Source organism: Nerophis lumbriciformis, linkage group LG15 (assembly GCF_033978685.3).
Source record: "Nerophis lumbriciformis linkage group LG15, RoL_Nlum_v2.1, whole genome shotgun sequence".
In the NCBI taxonomy this organism is placed as follows: Eukaryota; Metazoa; Chordata; class Actinopteri; order Syngnathiformes; family Syngnathidae; genus Nerophis; species Nerophis lumbriciformis.
In genome coordinates, this window is record NC_084562.2 from 38,541,273 (window position 1) to 38,555,754 (window position 14,482).

At 45.9% G+C, this 14,482-nt stretch overlaps 1 protein-coding gene across 3 annotated transcripts in view; it reads right to left on the minus strand.

The window, feature by feature from the left end:
* LOC133616101 (SH3 and multiple ankyrin repeat domains protein 2-like) overlaps positions 1–14,482 on the minus strand; it is a 471,816-nt gene that overhangs the window by 426,375 nt on the left and 30,959 nt on the right. The window lies entirely within an intron of this gene.

Consider the following 14,482-nt stretch of genomic DNA (forward strand, 5'->3'; position numbering starts at 1 on the left):
TACGGTAGACGAAAACGTGACTGCTGTTGTTGTGTGTTGTTACCGCGCTGGGAGGACGTAAATGAAACTGCCTAACAATAAACACACATAAGAAACCAAGAACTCGCCCTCGATCATTCTACAGTTATAACGTGATTGGGCAGGCACGCTGTTTATATTGTGGGAAAGTGGACGTGAAAAAAGGCTGTCCTCACTCAGGTCCGCATGGAGCTGGAGGGAGCGTGGCCTCCAGCTCCGCCTGAATTTTGGGAGATTTTCGGGAGAAAATTTGTCCCGGGAGGTTTTCGGGAGAGGCGCTGAATTTCGGGAGTCTCCCGGAAAATCCGGGAGGGTTGGCAAGTATGCTAATTACCAACAGAAAACAGGTTAAGGGAAAAGTGTAAAGGCAGGCGTAAAGCTCCTGCAGGAAAATAGAAAATAGGAAGTGAAAAATTACAAAATAAGAGCGCAAGACAGGAACTAAAACGACACAGAAAAATACCAAAAAATTCAGATTAAGGCATCATCTGATACAACAGATCATGACAACAATCTTATTAATCTCATTATGTTAATCATAGCTAACTTAAAGGAGGCATTTACAGTAATGTGGCCAGAAGTGGTACTGCAATAATGGTCAAAATTCTGTAGTCCCCTCTCACTTTCCATGACTGAGGTTGCCAGATACGCAGCCGAATCCGAATCCTACTCCAAGGAACTTCAAAAGGCAATCGACAAGTCCTACGTTGTAGGTTTCTTTTGTTTATGCTTCTTGCAAGATGGTTTACTCAGTAATTATGCCACATTTTACTAATATCAATTTGCCAAATGTATTTGTGAAGTTACGCAGCAATATTTTCGTCAGGAGTCGGGACAGATTGTTGGCATTACCCTGCTAAAATGTCTAGTTTGACCGCAAGGACCACCATCAAAATAACTATATATAATAATTGTGTGGTGTCCCGGAAGAGTTAGTGCTGCAAGGGGTTCTGGGTATTTGTTCGGTTGTGTTTATGTTGTGTTACGGTGCGGATGTTTTCCCAAAATGTGTTTGTCATTCTTGTTTGGTGTGGGTTCACAGTGTGGCACATATTTGTAGCAGTGTTAAAGTTGTTTATACGGCCACCCTCAGTGTGACATGTATGGCTGATGATCAAGTATGCCTTGCATTGACTTGTGTGTGTGTGTGTTTAAAATTAACGTGATCATTAAACCAGTTGAAAGATCATACAACATGGCAGCATTTCTTGACATCTTCGAGTAAAGACCATTGTAAACCCGTCCAATGCTAAATTGGTGTCAGAAGTGGGATGGCTTTCTCAAAGAAGCTCGAGAATCTCATCAAATGCCTAGAAAATGCACTTCCGGATGAAAACCAACTACCTCATCACCAGGAAGAGGAGAGGAACAAGCGCCGCCCTGGTGAATTGGAGGCTCAACTACCTCATCACCAGGAAGAGGAGAGGAACAAGCGCCGCCCTGGAGGATTGGAGGCTCAACTACCTCATCACCAAGTAAAGGAGAGAAACTTGCGCCGCCCTAGTGGACGGGAGGCCCATCCACTTCGAACAAGATTGGAAGTTCAACCAGATGGAGGAAGTGCGCCTCGTGTGGGAAGGAGTGCCTGATGAAGAAGTGCCTCTCCTGCGGTGATGGTGGACACAAATTCCCTGCAAGATGACTACAGGTCAAGCATCGCCACACCAAAGCTTCCTCACAATAGTGGAGAAGGCTCTATTGAATCCTTCCTCCTTCAGGTCCAGCTAGCAGCACGTTTGAATGGCTGGTCTGATGTGGGAACCGCAGGGCATGTGGCGCTGTCCCTGGAAGGCCCAGCCCTACAGTGTTTGGTCGACTTACAAGAGGAGGAATTGGCTGATTGGGAGGCCATGCGCAATGCTCTTCAACGACGTTACGGGCGGCCAATCCATGCAGACGAAGCACGAGAGCAGCTGTACAAGCGGAGACGCCTCTTGGGAGAAAGTCTCGGAGGTTATGCTGTGGACCTTCGCCGTCTGGTGCGAAGGGGCGACCCAGCGTTTCCAGAAGTATTACAGGAAGAGCTCACCGTGCAAGCCTTTGTCCGTGGTCTACAGCCTGAACGACTTCGGGAACACCTCAGACTGTTTGCTAAACACTCTCTCCGTCACATTGACTGAAACTGAACGTGTGGAGCACGTTTTGTGTCCAGATGGCCACCGTGATGTTCCTTGAGTCCGCCAGGCTGGTTGTGACGGGACAGAACGAGAAAGAGCCGACCAAGTGACTGCAACGCCACGGCCACGCTCCTCCCGGAGGAGGCAGACAAAGTGAACCGTTTCCGGTGCGGTGTCCCTGGCCACATTGCGAGACACTGTACAGCCCCTGCCCCCATTGATGTTGCCGCTGAGGTGTCGTCAAACTAGAGAGGGGTGTCAGTGTCGGGGTACTGAAACCCGGGATGGTTCCCGGGGGCTATACCTGGAATGTGAGCTTGATGGAACGGTCTGCAGAGCCCTGTTGACACGGGGTCCACCATCATCCGGCCGGTTGTCCTTCCCCACTTGCAGCGTGGCTTGCCACCAGGCTGGACAATCACCAACGCCCGAATTACAACCGTCACAGGTAGCAAGGCTGCCATGCTGGGCAAAGGGACAGTGTGCATTAAGGTGGCAGACCAAGAGAGATAACACCCATTCTGGCTGGCCGACATTCAAGACCCCTGCATTGTTGGGTTTGACCTGTTGGAGATGTGGGGAGCTGTGGTCGATGTGCCTAGGGCCATGCTTCATCTTGGTGAGAAAACAGTTGCCCTCCAGGGGCCTGATGAGCCAGGCGCCTGCAGAGTGACAGCCCGCACAGAGCCATCCCCTGCTACAACTTAGATGGTGGACCAGGAGAAGTCTCAACCTAACCCTTCTACTAATAGGCCGCCTCCTATGGAGACCCAGCAGCCTATTGCAGAACTGTTAGAGCGAAGCAGTCAAGGCCTGGATACCACTCAGCAGGAGCGACTGAAAAGCTTACTGAATGCCTTCCAGGACATTTTTACAGCGAAAGATGAAGACTGCACGCACACAAGTCTCGTACGCCACGACATTGACATAAAAGACGCACGATCAATCCGGCTACACCCACGCACGCCGTCTGCCCCTTGCCAAACGAGTGGCTGCCCTGGAGAAAATCGAGGAGATGCGTGGACAGTGGCAAGAGGCGGGCGTCATCGAGCCCTCCAGCAGTCCATGGGTAGCACCCGCAGTTCTGGTCAAGAAGAAGGACGGCTTGTGGCGGTTCTGTGTCGACTACAGACAGCTCAACGATGTGACCCGCAAGGACTCCTACCCGTTGCCGCGCATAGATGATGCGCTGGATTACATCAGTGGCTCCTCCTGGTTCAGCTCCTTGGATCTCCGCAGCGGCTATTGGCAGGTGGAGTTGGCCGCAGCGGCTATTGGCAGGTGGAGTTGGCCGCAGCGGCTATTGGCAGGTGGAGTTGGCCGCCGAAGCTCGACCAAAGACAGCGTTCACGATAGGTCAAGGACTCTGGCAGTTCAAGGTGATGCCGTTCGGGCTTTGCAACGCACCTGCCACGTTTGAGCGGTTGATGGAGAGAGTGCTGACATCCATCCCCGTGATCGCTGTGTGGTGTACCTGGATGACCTCCTGGTGCATGCTGCAGGATTTAAGGGGGCTCTACAGAACCTCCAGCATGTGTTCCAGGCCATTCGTCAGGCTGGGCTGCGATTGAACCCCAAAAAGTGCCATTTGCTTCGGCGTGAAGTTTCCTTCCTGGGGCATGTTGTCAGTGGGCAAGGTGTTGCCACTGATCCAGCCAAGGTTGCCACTGTCCATAACTGGCCGGCGCCAAGTGATGTTAAAGAGTTGCGGAGTTTCCTGGGACTGGCATCCTATTACCGGAGATTCATCAAGGACTTTGCAACCATTGATGGCCCCTTGCACCAGCTCACACACAAGGGGAATATTTTCAAATGGACTGACAACTGCAATAAGGCCTTTGCACAACTGCGAGAGGCCTTGGTCCCAGCCCCAGTGTTGGCCTATCCAGACCCCAGTCGACCTTTTGTGGTTGATAGAGATGCCAGTGATCTCGGTGTGGGGGTTGGGCTGACACAGGAAGGGGATCACGGCGAGCGGGTGGTGGACTTTTACAGTCGGGGGCTGAGCAAGCCAGAGCGGAACTACTGCGTCACCCATCGGGAATTGTTGGCCATTGTCCTGGGCCTTCGTCATTTCCGTCCCTACCTTTATGGTCAACAGTTTGTGTTGCGGACGGATCACGCCTCCCTCACCTGGTTGCTGAACTTCAAGGAACCCGAGGGGAAGCTGGCCAGGTGGGTCGAGATCTTGCAGGAATATGACTTCACGATTTGTCATTGACCAGGCCGCCTGCATGGCAACGCTGATGCACTGTCCAGACGGCCCTGTGAGGAGGTGTGTTGTTTCTGCCGGCGGGCGGAAGAGCGGTGCATGCCAGACCCGTCAGTAGTTGCAGTCAGGCAACATGACATCGCAGTCGACCTGGACAGCTTTACCCCCCAACAACTGATCGACCATCAAAGGCAAGACCCAGTGCTTGAGAGAGCTCGCAGTTGGGTGGGGGAGCAGCAGCGACCGGAATGGGCCACAGGGTTGCACTTGGACACTGAGAAAAAGTATTGTACTCCCAGTGGGACAGCCTCCTGTTGTCTCGCGACCTACTGTATCGTCGCTGGGAATCCCCGACAGGACAACGTGCTGCCCTCCAACTCTTGGTGCCCCGTGTGCTGCGGCCTCAGGTTCTCGAAGTGATGCATGGCTTCACAGGGACAGGCCATTTTGGAGTGACCAAGACCTTGCTCCGACTGAGGCAGCGCTTTTACTGGCCAGGCTGTCGCCGTGACGTGGAGATGCATGTCCACCGCTGTGATGCATGCACAGCAAAGAAAGGCCCCATACGCCGCTCCCATGCTCCACTACAGCAGTTCCAGGTGGGGCACCCCATGGAGCGAGTGGGTGTGGACATTCTAGGCCCATTTCCGGTCACTGATAGCGGAAACCGTTACATTTTAGTGGCCATGGACTACTTCACGAAGTGGCCAGAAGCATATGCATTACCCGACCAGAGACGCTGCGACAACGGCAGAGAGATTGGTTTCTGAGATGTTCTGCCGATTCGGAGTCCCAGAGGAGCTGCACAGCGACCAGGGACGGAACTTCGAGTCCCAGGTATTCCAGGAGGTGTGCCGTCGCCTGGGTGTGAAAAAGACTCACACCACGCCGCTGCATCCCCAGAGCAACGGGTTGGTGGAGCATTTTAATAGAACTTTGGCCACACAACTTGCCATTCTCACCGACAAGCAACAGAGAGACTGGGACTTACAAACCCTGTTTCCATATGAGTTGGAAAATTGTGTTAGATGTAAATATAAACGGAATACAATGATTTGCAAATCCTTTTCAACCCATATTCAATTGAATGCACTACAAAGACAAGATATTTGATGTTCAAACTCATAAACTTTTTTTTTTTTTTGCAAATAATAATTAACTTAGAATTTCATGGTTGCAACACATGCCAAAGTAGTTGGGAAAGGGCATGTTCACCACTGTGTTACATCACCTTTTCTTTTAACAACACTCAATAAACGATTGGGAACTGAGGAAACTAATTGTTGAAGCTTTGAAAGTGGAATTATTTCCCATTCTTGTTTTATGTAGAGCTTCAGTCGTTCTACAGTCCGGGGTCTCTGCTGTCGTATTTTACGCTTCATAATGCGCCACACATTTTTGATGGGAGACAGGTCTGGACTCCAGGCGGGCCAGGAAAGTACCCGCACTCTTTTTTTACGAAGCCACGCTGTTGTAACACGTGCTGAATGTGGCTTGGCATTGTTTTGCTGAAATAAGCAGAGGCGTCCATGAAAAAGACGGCGCTTAGATGGCAGCATATGTTGTTCCAAAACCTGTATGTACCTTTCAGCATTAATGGTGCCTTCACAGATGTGTAAGTTACCCATGCCTTGGGCACTAATGCACCCCCATACCATCACAGATGTTGGCTTTTGAACTTTGCGTCGATAACAGTCTGGATGGTTTGCTACCCCTTTGGTCCGAATGACACGATGTCGAATATTTCCAAAAACAATTTGAAATGTGGACTCGTCAGACCACAGAACACTTTTTCACTTTGCATGAGTCCATCTTAGACGATCTCGGGCCCAGAGTAGCCGGCGGCGTTTCTGAATGTTGTTGATAAATGGCTTTCTCTTTTCATAGTAGAGCTTTAACTTGCACTTACAGATGTAGCGACAAACTGACAGTGGTTTTCTGAAGTGTTCCTGAGCCCATGTGGTGATATCCTTTAGAGATTGATGTCGGTTTTTGATACAGTGCCGTCTGAGGGATCGAAGGTCACGGTCATTCAATGTTGGTTTCCGGCCATGCTGCTTACGTGGAGTGATTTCTCCAGATTCTCTGAACCTTTTGATGATATCATGGACCGTAGATGTTGAAATCCCTAAATTTCTTGCAATTGCACTTTGGGAAACGTTGTTCTTAAACTGTTTGACTATTTGCTCACGCAGTTGTGGACAAAGGGGTGTACCTCGCCCCATCCTTTCTTGTGAAAGACTGAGCATTTTTTGGGAAGCTGTTTTTATACCCAATCATGGCACCCACCTGTTCCTAATTAGCCTGCACACCTGTGGGATGTTCCAAATAAGTGTTTGATGAGCATTCCTCAACTTTATCAGTATTTATTGCCACCTTTCCCAACGTCTTTGTCACGTGTTGCTGGCATCAAATTCTAAAGTTAATGATTATTTGCCAAAAAAAAAAAGTTTATCAGTTTGAACATCAAATATGTTGTTTTTGTAGCATATTCAACTGAATATGGGTTGAAAATGATTTGCAAATCATTGTATTCTGTTTATATTTACATCTAACACAATTTCCCAACTCATATGGAAACGGGGTTTGTAGTTGAAAATTCTAAGGAAAACATTCTAAACACCATGAACAACACAATGAACTTAAACTTTGTCTGTTTGTATTTACAAAGCCATTAAACTTTAAGCATTTCGTTTATATTTACATCTAAAACAATTTCCCAACTCATATGGAAACGGGGTTTGTACATCTCCCACTCATTCTTTGGGCTTACAGTCAACACGCTGCACCCCTGCATCATTGATGTTTGGCCACGAACTGCGCACGCCTGTTGATTTGGTTTTTGGCCCAGCCCCAGAACCAGAAGTCAGAAGAGCACCGGGCCTGGACTACTACTACAACCTTGTGGAGAGACTGCGGAAGGCCCACAAGTTTGCCCTCACCAGCCTGACGGAGGCTGGGGTCCAACAGAAGCGGGATTATGACCTCCGCAGTCGAGGCCAGGACTTTGAACCAGGCACGCAAGTCTGGGTCTACAACCCGGTGAGAAAGAAAGGACTCTCCCCAAAGGCTGGTGGTGCTGCACAGGGACCGTTTGGCCCCATACCAGCCATTGGACCAGAGCCGGGGGAACTTGAAGTCAAGAACCCTGCCGGAGAGGAAGATACCCCCAGGGAGCAACGAGGATGCTGAGGTAACCCCCACTTCCAACCTACCTGCAGACAGTGGTAGCAGCCAGCCGCCATCAGAGGGGCGTCTACAATGCCGGTTACCTCAGCACTTGCGGGACTTTGTGATGAACGCATGGGCTGTTGGGGACAACGAACCCAGCTAAGTGTGTAGCGTCCCGGAAGAGTTAGTGCTGCAAGGGGTTCCGGGTATTTGTTCTGTTGTGTTTATGTTGTGTTACGGTGCGGATGTTCTCCCAAAATGTGTTTGTCATTCTTGTTTGGTGTGGGTTCACAGTGTGGCGCATATTTGTAACAGTGTTAAAGTTGTTTATCATCGGCGGTCACTCGAAGAGAGTATGACAATCCTCCTGGTCGGGGGGTATCCCTTTATGGAGGAAGCCTGTGCGTGACTTTGTTTAACGTGGGGAGACTGGTGCACAGACAGTCACCACACGATCCTTGACAGATCCGGTTCAGGGTCCAGTGGCATGGAGTCCAAGACGACTGGGGACCCTTTTCTGCTGCAGGCTTCATCCGCCATCCTAGCCGTTGTGACGCTCCATAAGTTTAGCAATCATCCTCCGCCTGGTCCACCGTTGAGGTCTTGGGTTGTTATTTCCCCATAACTGGGCCCACATGGATGTGAGGATGCCTTCTTCCGCCATCGCAGCCGTTGTGGTGGTTCTTACATTTACCGTCTTACGTCTGCTCCGCCGTTTAGGTCTTCACCGTATCCCTGGCTAGGGGGCAGTCAGGTTCTAGGCCTTTGCCAAGGGCCACACGCTGTGTTCCTCACATCAACGATTTGGAGCGCGTGCTGACTCCTTAAAGTTGTTTATACGGCCACCCTCGGTCAACAGCCATACATGTCACACTAAGTATGGGGTGGGGGCCTTGCATTCACTTGTGTGTGTGCTTAAAATTAACGTGATCATTAAACCAGTTGAAAGATTATACATGGCAGCATTTCTTGACATCTTCGAGTAAAGACCATTGTTAACCCGTCCAACGCTACAATATATTATATATCGCATAGGCCTACATTGATGGCAAGCCAAGGCCAACAGTAAAATTACCGCCACATTTCGTTCAGCATAACTCCATGTTGCATCCAACCTTCTCTTCTATTTACGCACATCACTATCTTTCAGTGCAGAGTGCGATTCTATGAGCCAATCCATGTTACACAAAAACCACGTTATGTATAAATCACATATCTCACCACTATGTCAATACACAAAATAGAAAATCATTACATATAATCCGTTATATTGTGGCAAGCAAATACCACCCCATCTGTGCCTGATGCACATATAGTACCAGAAACCGCAATTAGCCGTGCTAATGTTGGAACCCATTTCCCCAGCGTATCAGCATATTGAGAAGGAAACAGGCACTGACACTACCTATATCCACATAGGTTTTCTTTGTCGAAAATATAATTTTCCCTGTCAGTTGGATGACACATCGACATACAGGCTAACGAGTATATATTTCCCCCGTTAGCCTGTATGTCACTGTGTCATTGACTGGGCTAACATGCTAAGCATTCGGTGCACGAACATACTAGCTTTGTTAGACAAGGTCATAGACTGTATTGGACAATATAGTACGTAAAAACGTAAATGCCTGACTTACATATCAAGGAGGAAATGAGCAAGTTTGGCGTCAGATGAAAAAATCTTCTCCCCCTTCAATCGTCTCCATCTTTCAAAGGCATCCCCGATACAAATTTTAATTTTGTTCCTGGCTTTTGTCATGAATAAGTTGAGAATCGTAACGAGGCCTTTTAGATTTACTAAGGTCTGACATGTTTAGTAACTTTACCAGTGGCAGCTTGACGAAGAGGGCGGTGCGTAACTGGCAACCTGGATGTGACACACTCAAGGGTTCAAAGGTTCAAGGGTTTTATTCTTCACATGCAGAGTACACCACAGTGAAATGCTTTTTTCCATGCTCTTCAGATATTGCGTACAGTGGGATCCAAACACTAGTTGCTGAATCTAATACACTAAATACAAAAAGTACAACAATTTGAATAGCTCTGATGTACATTAATTACAAGACAATAAGTTGCACAATAAGTCCCAGTAGTTATGGTAGAAGTATCAGTACAAGTAAAAGTACAGTAGTCACATACAGTACCAGTGCAATATCAAATAGTATAACAGTATATACAGTATACTATACTGTATATACACAGTATATACAGTACAGGAAGTAATAAATATTAAGGTGTCTACAGTTCTTTTGGCAGTTGAGTAGTGACAGTAGTATGAACAGAGGTAATGGAACAGTATGACTTCTTTATGCTCTTGTTTTTACATTATTTACAGTCATTGAATGAAGAGTATTATAGTCCGGTAATTACAGTGATAAGTAAAGTGATTCTTGTGTGTGTGGTTTTGTGCAATTGTGATAAGTGTTAATCAGCGGTGCAGTTGAGCAGTCTGATGGCTTGGGGATAGAAGCTCCTCCTGAGTCTCTCCGTGTTGGCCATGAGACTCCGGTAGCGCTTGCCTGGCTGCAGCAGTGAGAAGAGGCAGTTGCTTGGGTGGCTAGAGTCCCTCACTATCCTCTTGGCCTTGGATCTACACCGCCTGGTGTAGATGTTGCAGATGGTTGGGAGCACAACTACGATGGTGCGCTCGGCTGATCTGGCCACTCTCTGCAGTCTTTTGCGGTCGTGTGCGGTGCTATTCCCAAACCAGGAGGTGATGTTTCCAGTCATGACACACTCTGTTGCGCATGAGTAGAAGTTTCTGAGGATCTTGTGGTTTAGTTTGAACTTCCTGAGTCTCCTGAGGAAGTAGAGACGCTGTTGTGCCTTTTTCACCACGTTGTCTATGTGTGTGGTCCAGGACAGATCTTCTGATATTGTAACTCCGAGGTATTTGAAGTTGGTCACTCTCTCGACCGGCGTCCCGTCTATGCTGAGTGGACTGTAGATGCACTCGCAGTGTTACGTGCGGGGGGTCGCAGCTTGCTGCGAGGTTCGTTCCCCCAGGATGCAAACGGACCACTCCGGACAGGACGTGCAGGTAGGAACATCATTTATTCTCAAAAACTTGAACAAGTGCCAAAACAGAAAACAAGCCAGAGGAGAAACGTGCCGATCGCACTGGACGCTAGGGATAACACTTAGCATGGACTAGAGACAGGCAATACTCACGTAATAGAAGCTTGAAGCAAACACAGAAGCCAGGCTGACTGACCGGCAAAGGCAGGCTTAAAATTATTACATATGGCTCCTTTAACTATTTATTCATGAAAACTTAACTTTTTGTTTAATTATGTATTTAATATTTATTTACTTAGTTAAATTATCTTAATTATCTATTTATTCACTGTTGTGCTACAGACTGAGTACAAACAAATGTGTTAGAAATTGCTATGAAATGAAAAAGGGTAGGATTGAATAAACTGCTTCTTCCTACTACTCCTTTGCAGACATGCAGTAAACTGGAAATATGTGATGCATTATATTGTGATTGTATGCATGTTCAAAATAAACTAACACCATAACAAAACTTTTACTGAAAAACATTACAACTTAGTTTAAGGAAATACAAAATAAGTTAGAATAAAGTATTCTTATGTAAGCATGGCATGTGCATATTAACACAGACGTGCGACATTCAGTGACAACTTATTTTAAAAGCAGCTTCTGTATCGATCACAGACTGGGCATGTGTACAAAATGTGTGGACCAGTCAATCTATATCATGTTTAAGAAGTGTATTTTCTAACCTGTGTGACAAAAACAAATAGTGGTTAATTCGTCTTCAAGATGTTTAACAATCACAAGATAAAAATGATACTTTTGGGAGGGAGGGTTTAATGAACGTAATACCTCCACAAAAGAGGCTCATATAGCAAGTTATAAATGTGATTGCAGAGCATTTTTCACCCAACATTTACACCAAAGCATATAATCAAATTCATAATAGCTAGACCTCAATGAAGTGTGTTAAATGTAGATTAGAATCATTATCTGAACTCTTTAAGAATAAAGATGGCATCCTTCAGCATGTTAAAAGGTCTGCTCGTATGAAAATCGTAACTAAGCTGCTTAGTCATCTCAATTATTGAGATGGAACGGTCACTTGTGATTTGGCTGGAAAGGCAGAAACAATGCTGTAACCCAGTGAGCTTTACCTTATACTGATTCAGGAGAAGCTAAAATATTGTTTTGTTTTGCTGCCTCTTCTACTTACTCCTTCCAGTGTTTGTTTTATTTTTATTTTTTAGGCGGGTCGCCACAAGTATATTTTGCCATCCTTGCTCATTAATTTTTAATTGACTGCAAATGTAGCTTGTAGTTACAGCGTTGTGCACTAGACGGCAGTGCGCATCATAACTCTGTGGCGGCTGAGGCGCGCATGTTCTACCAGAGAAGAAGAAGCAGACACAAGAATATAGGAATCTACAGAAGAAAAAATGGTGGCACAGTAAAGTTTATCAAGAAACTTTTGTAGCTTGTTGAACTAGTTCCTAAATTTTGAGACCCCTGAGCTGGACTGTGTCGGGAACGCGTCGTGTGAGATGGCGATGGTTGTCATGATTCCAAAATGCAGAAGGCACTGAGAGAAAGCGTACAGGCAAAAAGGTATTTAATCTTGTGCAAAAACTAAACAAATGACGAGTGCCGACTAGGAAAAGCACTGAAGCATAAGGTAGGCTATGCGGAACAAAAGTAAACTGAACAGGTAATGGGGTAAAACAGAACGCTAAGTGACAGCAAAGACTTACGAATTGTGGAGCAGAGACAACGTCCAGATAGGATAAATATAAGTGCAAGACAATGTTCAGACAAAGATGGTCGCCATGATTCAACTTAAATAGTCTTGATTGTCAATATGGAATAGATGTGTGGAGCAACGCTCAGAGGCAGGCATCAAGTCACTACAGGGTAACACACACAAAAGAGTAAAGAAACATTAAATAAGGGCGTTGAACAAGAACAAAACACTAAACATGGCAAAACTCAACACTAGTTGTGGTCATGTTCATCCAAAACATTAGACAACAACAATCGGCGGCAGTGGAGTCATCGTGATTGGACTTTGCCCGGCTGGAAGGCAAGTGTTTGGCGGGAATGGCATCACCTTTGTTCAGCCACGGCAACTTAAACTACAGCCTACACATCAGACAGACCAGACATAATTGAAATTAATGTAAACCATGCTTGGCCCTCTCCAAAACACCAACATCTTAATATGCAAGGAAAAACAAACTTTTAGATAACACATTTTGTTTGAAAAACCTTACAACAGCATGTACTACAAACAACAGCAGTAATTTTATTAAAAAAATAACATAATAACATTGTTTAGCAGACTTTTGTAGGCATCTCAAACAATCCGCTTCTCATTTGTGTAACAAATAGGAACAAGGAAATCAATGTTTATGTTGCACATGGTTGTCTTTGAATGACGGACTGGAGAGGTTAGAGATAACGACAAGCTGTGTTTCTGTACCAAGGGTAATGCTAGACTTTCCAGTTTGTTGAGTCAGGAGACAGAACAAACTGAAACACGTAAAACACAGTATCGGCAGCTTCTTCATTATTTCATGTCGTTTGGGCATGTGTGGCTGCAAGCCACTAAGGCTGGCTGCGGCTTCGAGTGATGCGGACTGATGGTGCTGAAGTTGGACCGGTCGGACTTATTTTAAATGTTTTTTTTGTAGATTTGATCTGACGCTTCTTCTTCTTCGCACTAATGCAACTTTAAAGCATAACAAAAAGCTGAGCTCGTATCTCAAAATACTCGTAAGTTGGGGCACTCGTGAGTTAAGATATGACTGCAGATATTAGCTAAGACATACAGCTCCTATATTAACCACCACACTTTCTGTTGCGAACAGAGATTTTAGTGAAGCACATCAAATTACATCATAGTGCCATCCTCTATGAAAAGTCTCCTCTTTTTCTATGCCCCTTTTTTCATCCACTCTTGATCCTTAATTCTTATGTTTTGCCTTCACCGAAAGCCTCCTCTTCATTGCTCCTATTTTCATCCTGTTGTTGTTTTACTGTTATACGTTCACATCTTCTCTATAATGTACAGTTTATCTCCCTCCTTTTAATGACTTTATACAGAGAGTGGGTAGTGTTGGTGCTGCACAAAGTCTCTAAATGAGTCAATCTGCCAAAGAGAAGGAGGAGGAAGAGGCAGAGGGCAATGAGCATGTGTCTTAATCGGTTGACAGTGACATCGCTCCAAGATAAACACTAGTCACACTTTAATCGTCCACCGATCACATGCTCTCACTCATGCCACAGATTTTGCAGGGATAAAAACAAGTATACATCTAAAATTGGGTGCAGGTGGCAGTACCCCCACACACACGCCAACATATTCCCAGAGACAGTACACGACAGTAAAGAGGACATATTGTATGTACCAAAGCTCCAATGTGTTACAGAGATACATTCAGGACTCCGAAGCATGATGCCTCATCTCACTCTGGCTTGCTATTGAGAATTTTAAAGGTTAGATTGTGCAGTATATAAATGTATTTAAAAACATGCCATGATTGTTTGACACCATGTTTCTGCTTGCGTTTCTGTGCTTAAACTGTAGATCATTGACAGTGTTTGGGGTTGAGGGATGATTTATCATCTAAAATGTACTTTTACCAGCTCAAAGGCGAGTGAGCAGCTCATGATGTCAATATAGCAACACACGCTAGTTACCTCTCTGTGAAGAATGTGCCGCTTATAATAACAATCTCGCTAATACTTGGTAAATAGTCAGGTCACGAAAAGTGACAAGTATTGTTGGCGGTTTTTTGATGGTCATTTAAAGGGTTATGTGGACGGAATAAAGGAGCTTCCATTGACTCCATTGTTAGCTGACTTTAGCTGAAATTTATTTACGATTTAGAATGCATTAAAAAGGAAAAACATATTTGTTCGCGCCTTACATAGAGAATGTGAATGATAGGCTAAATTTTAAAAA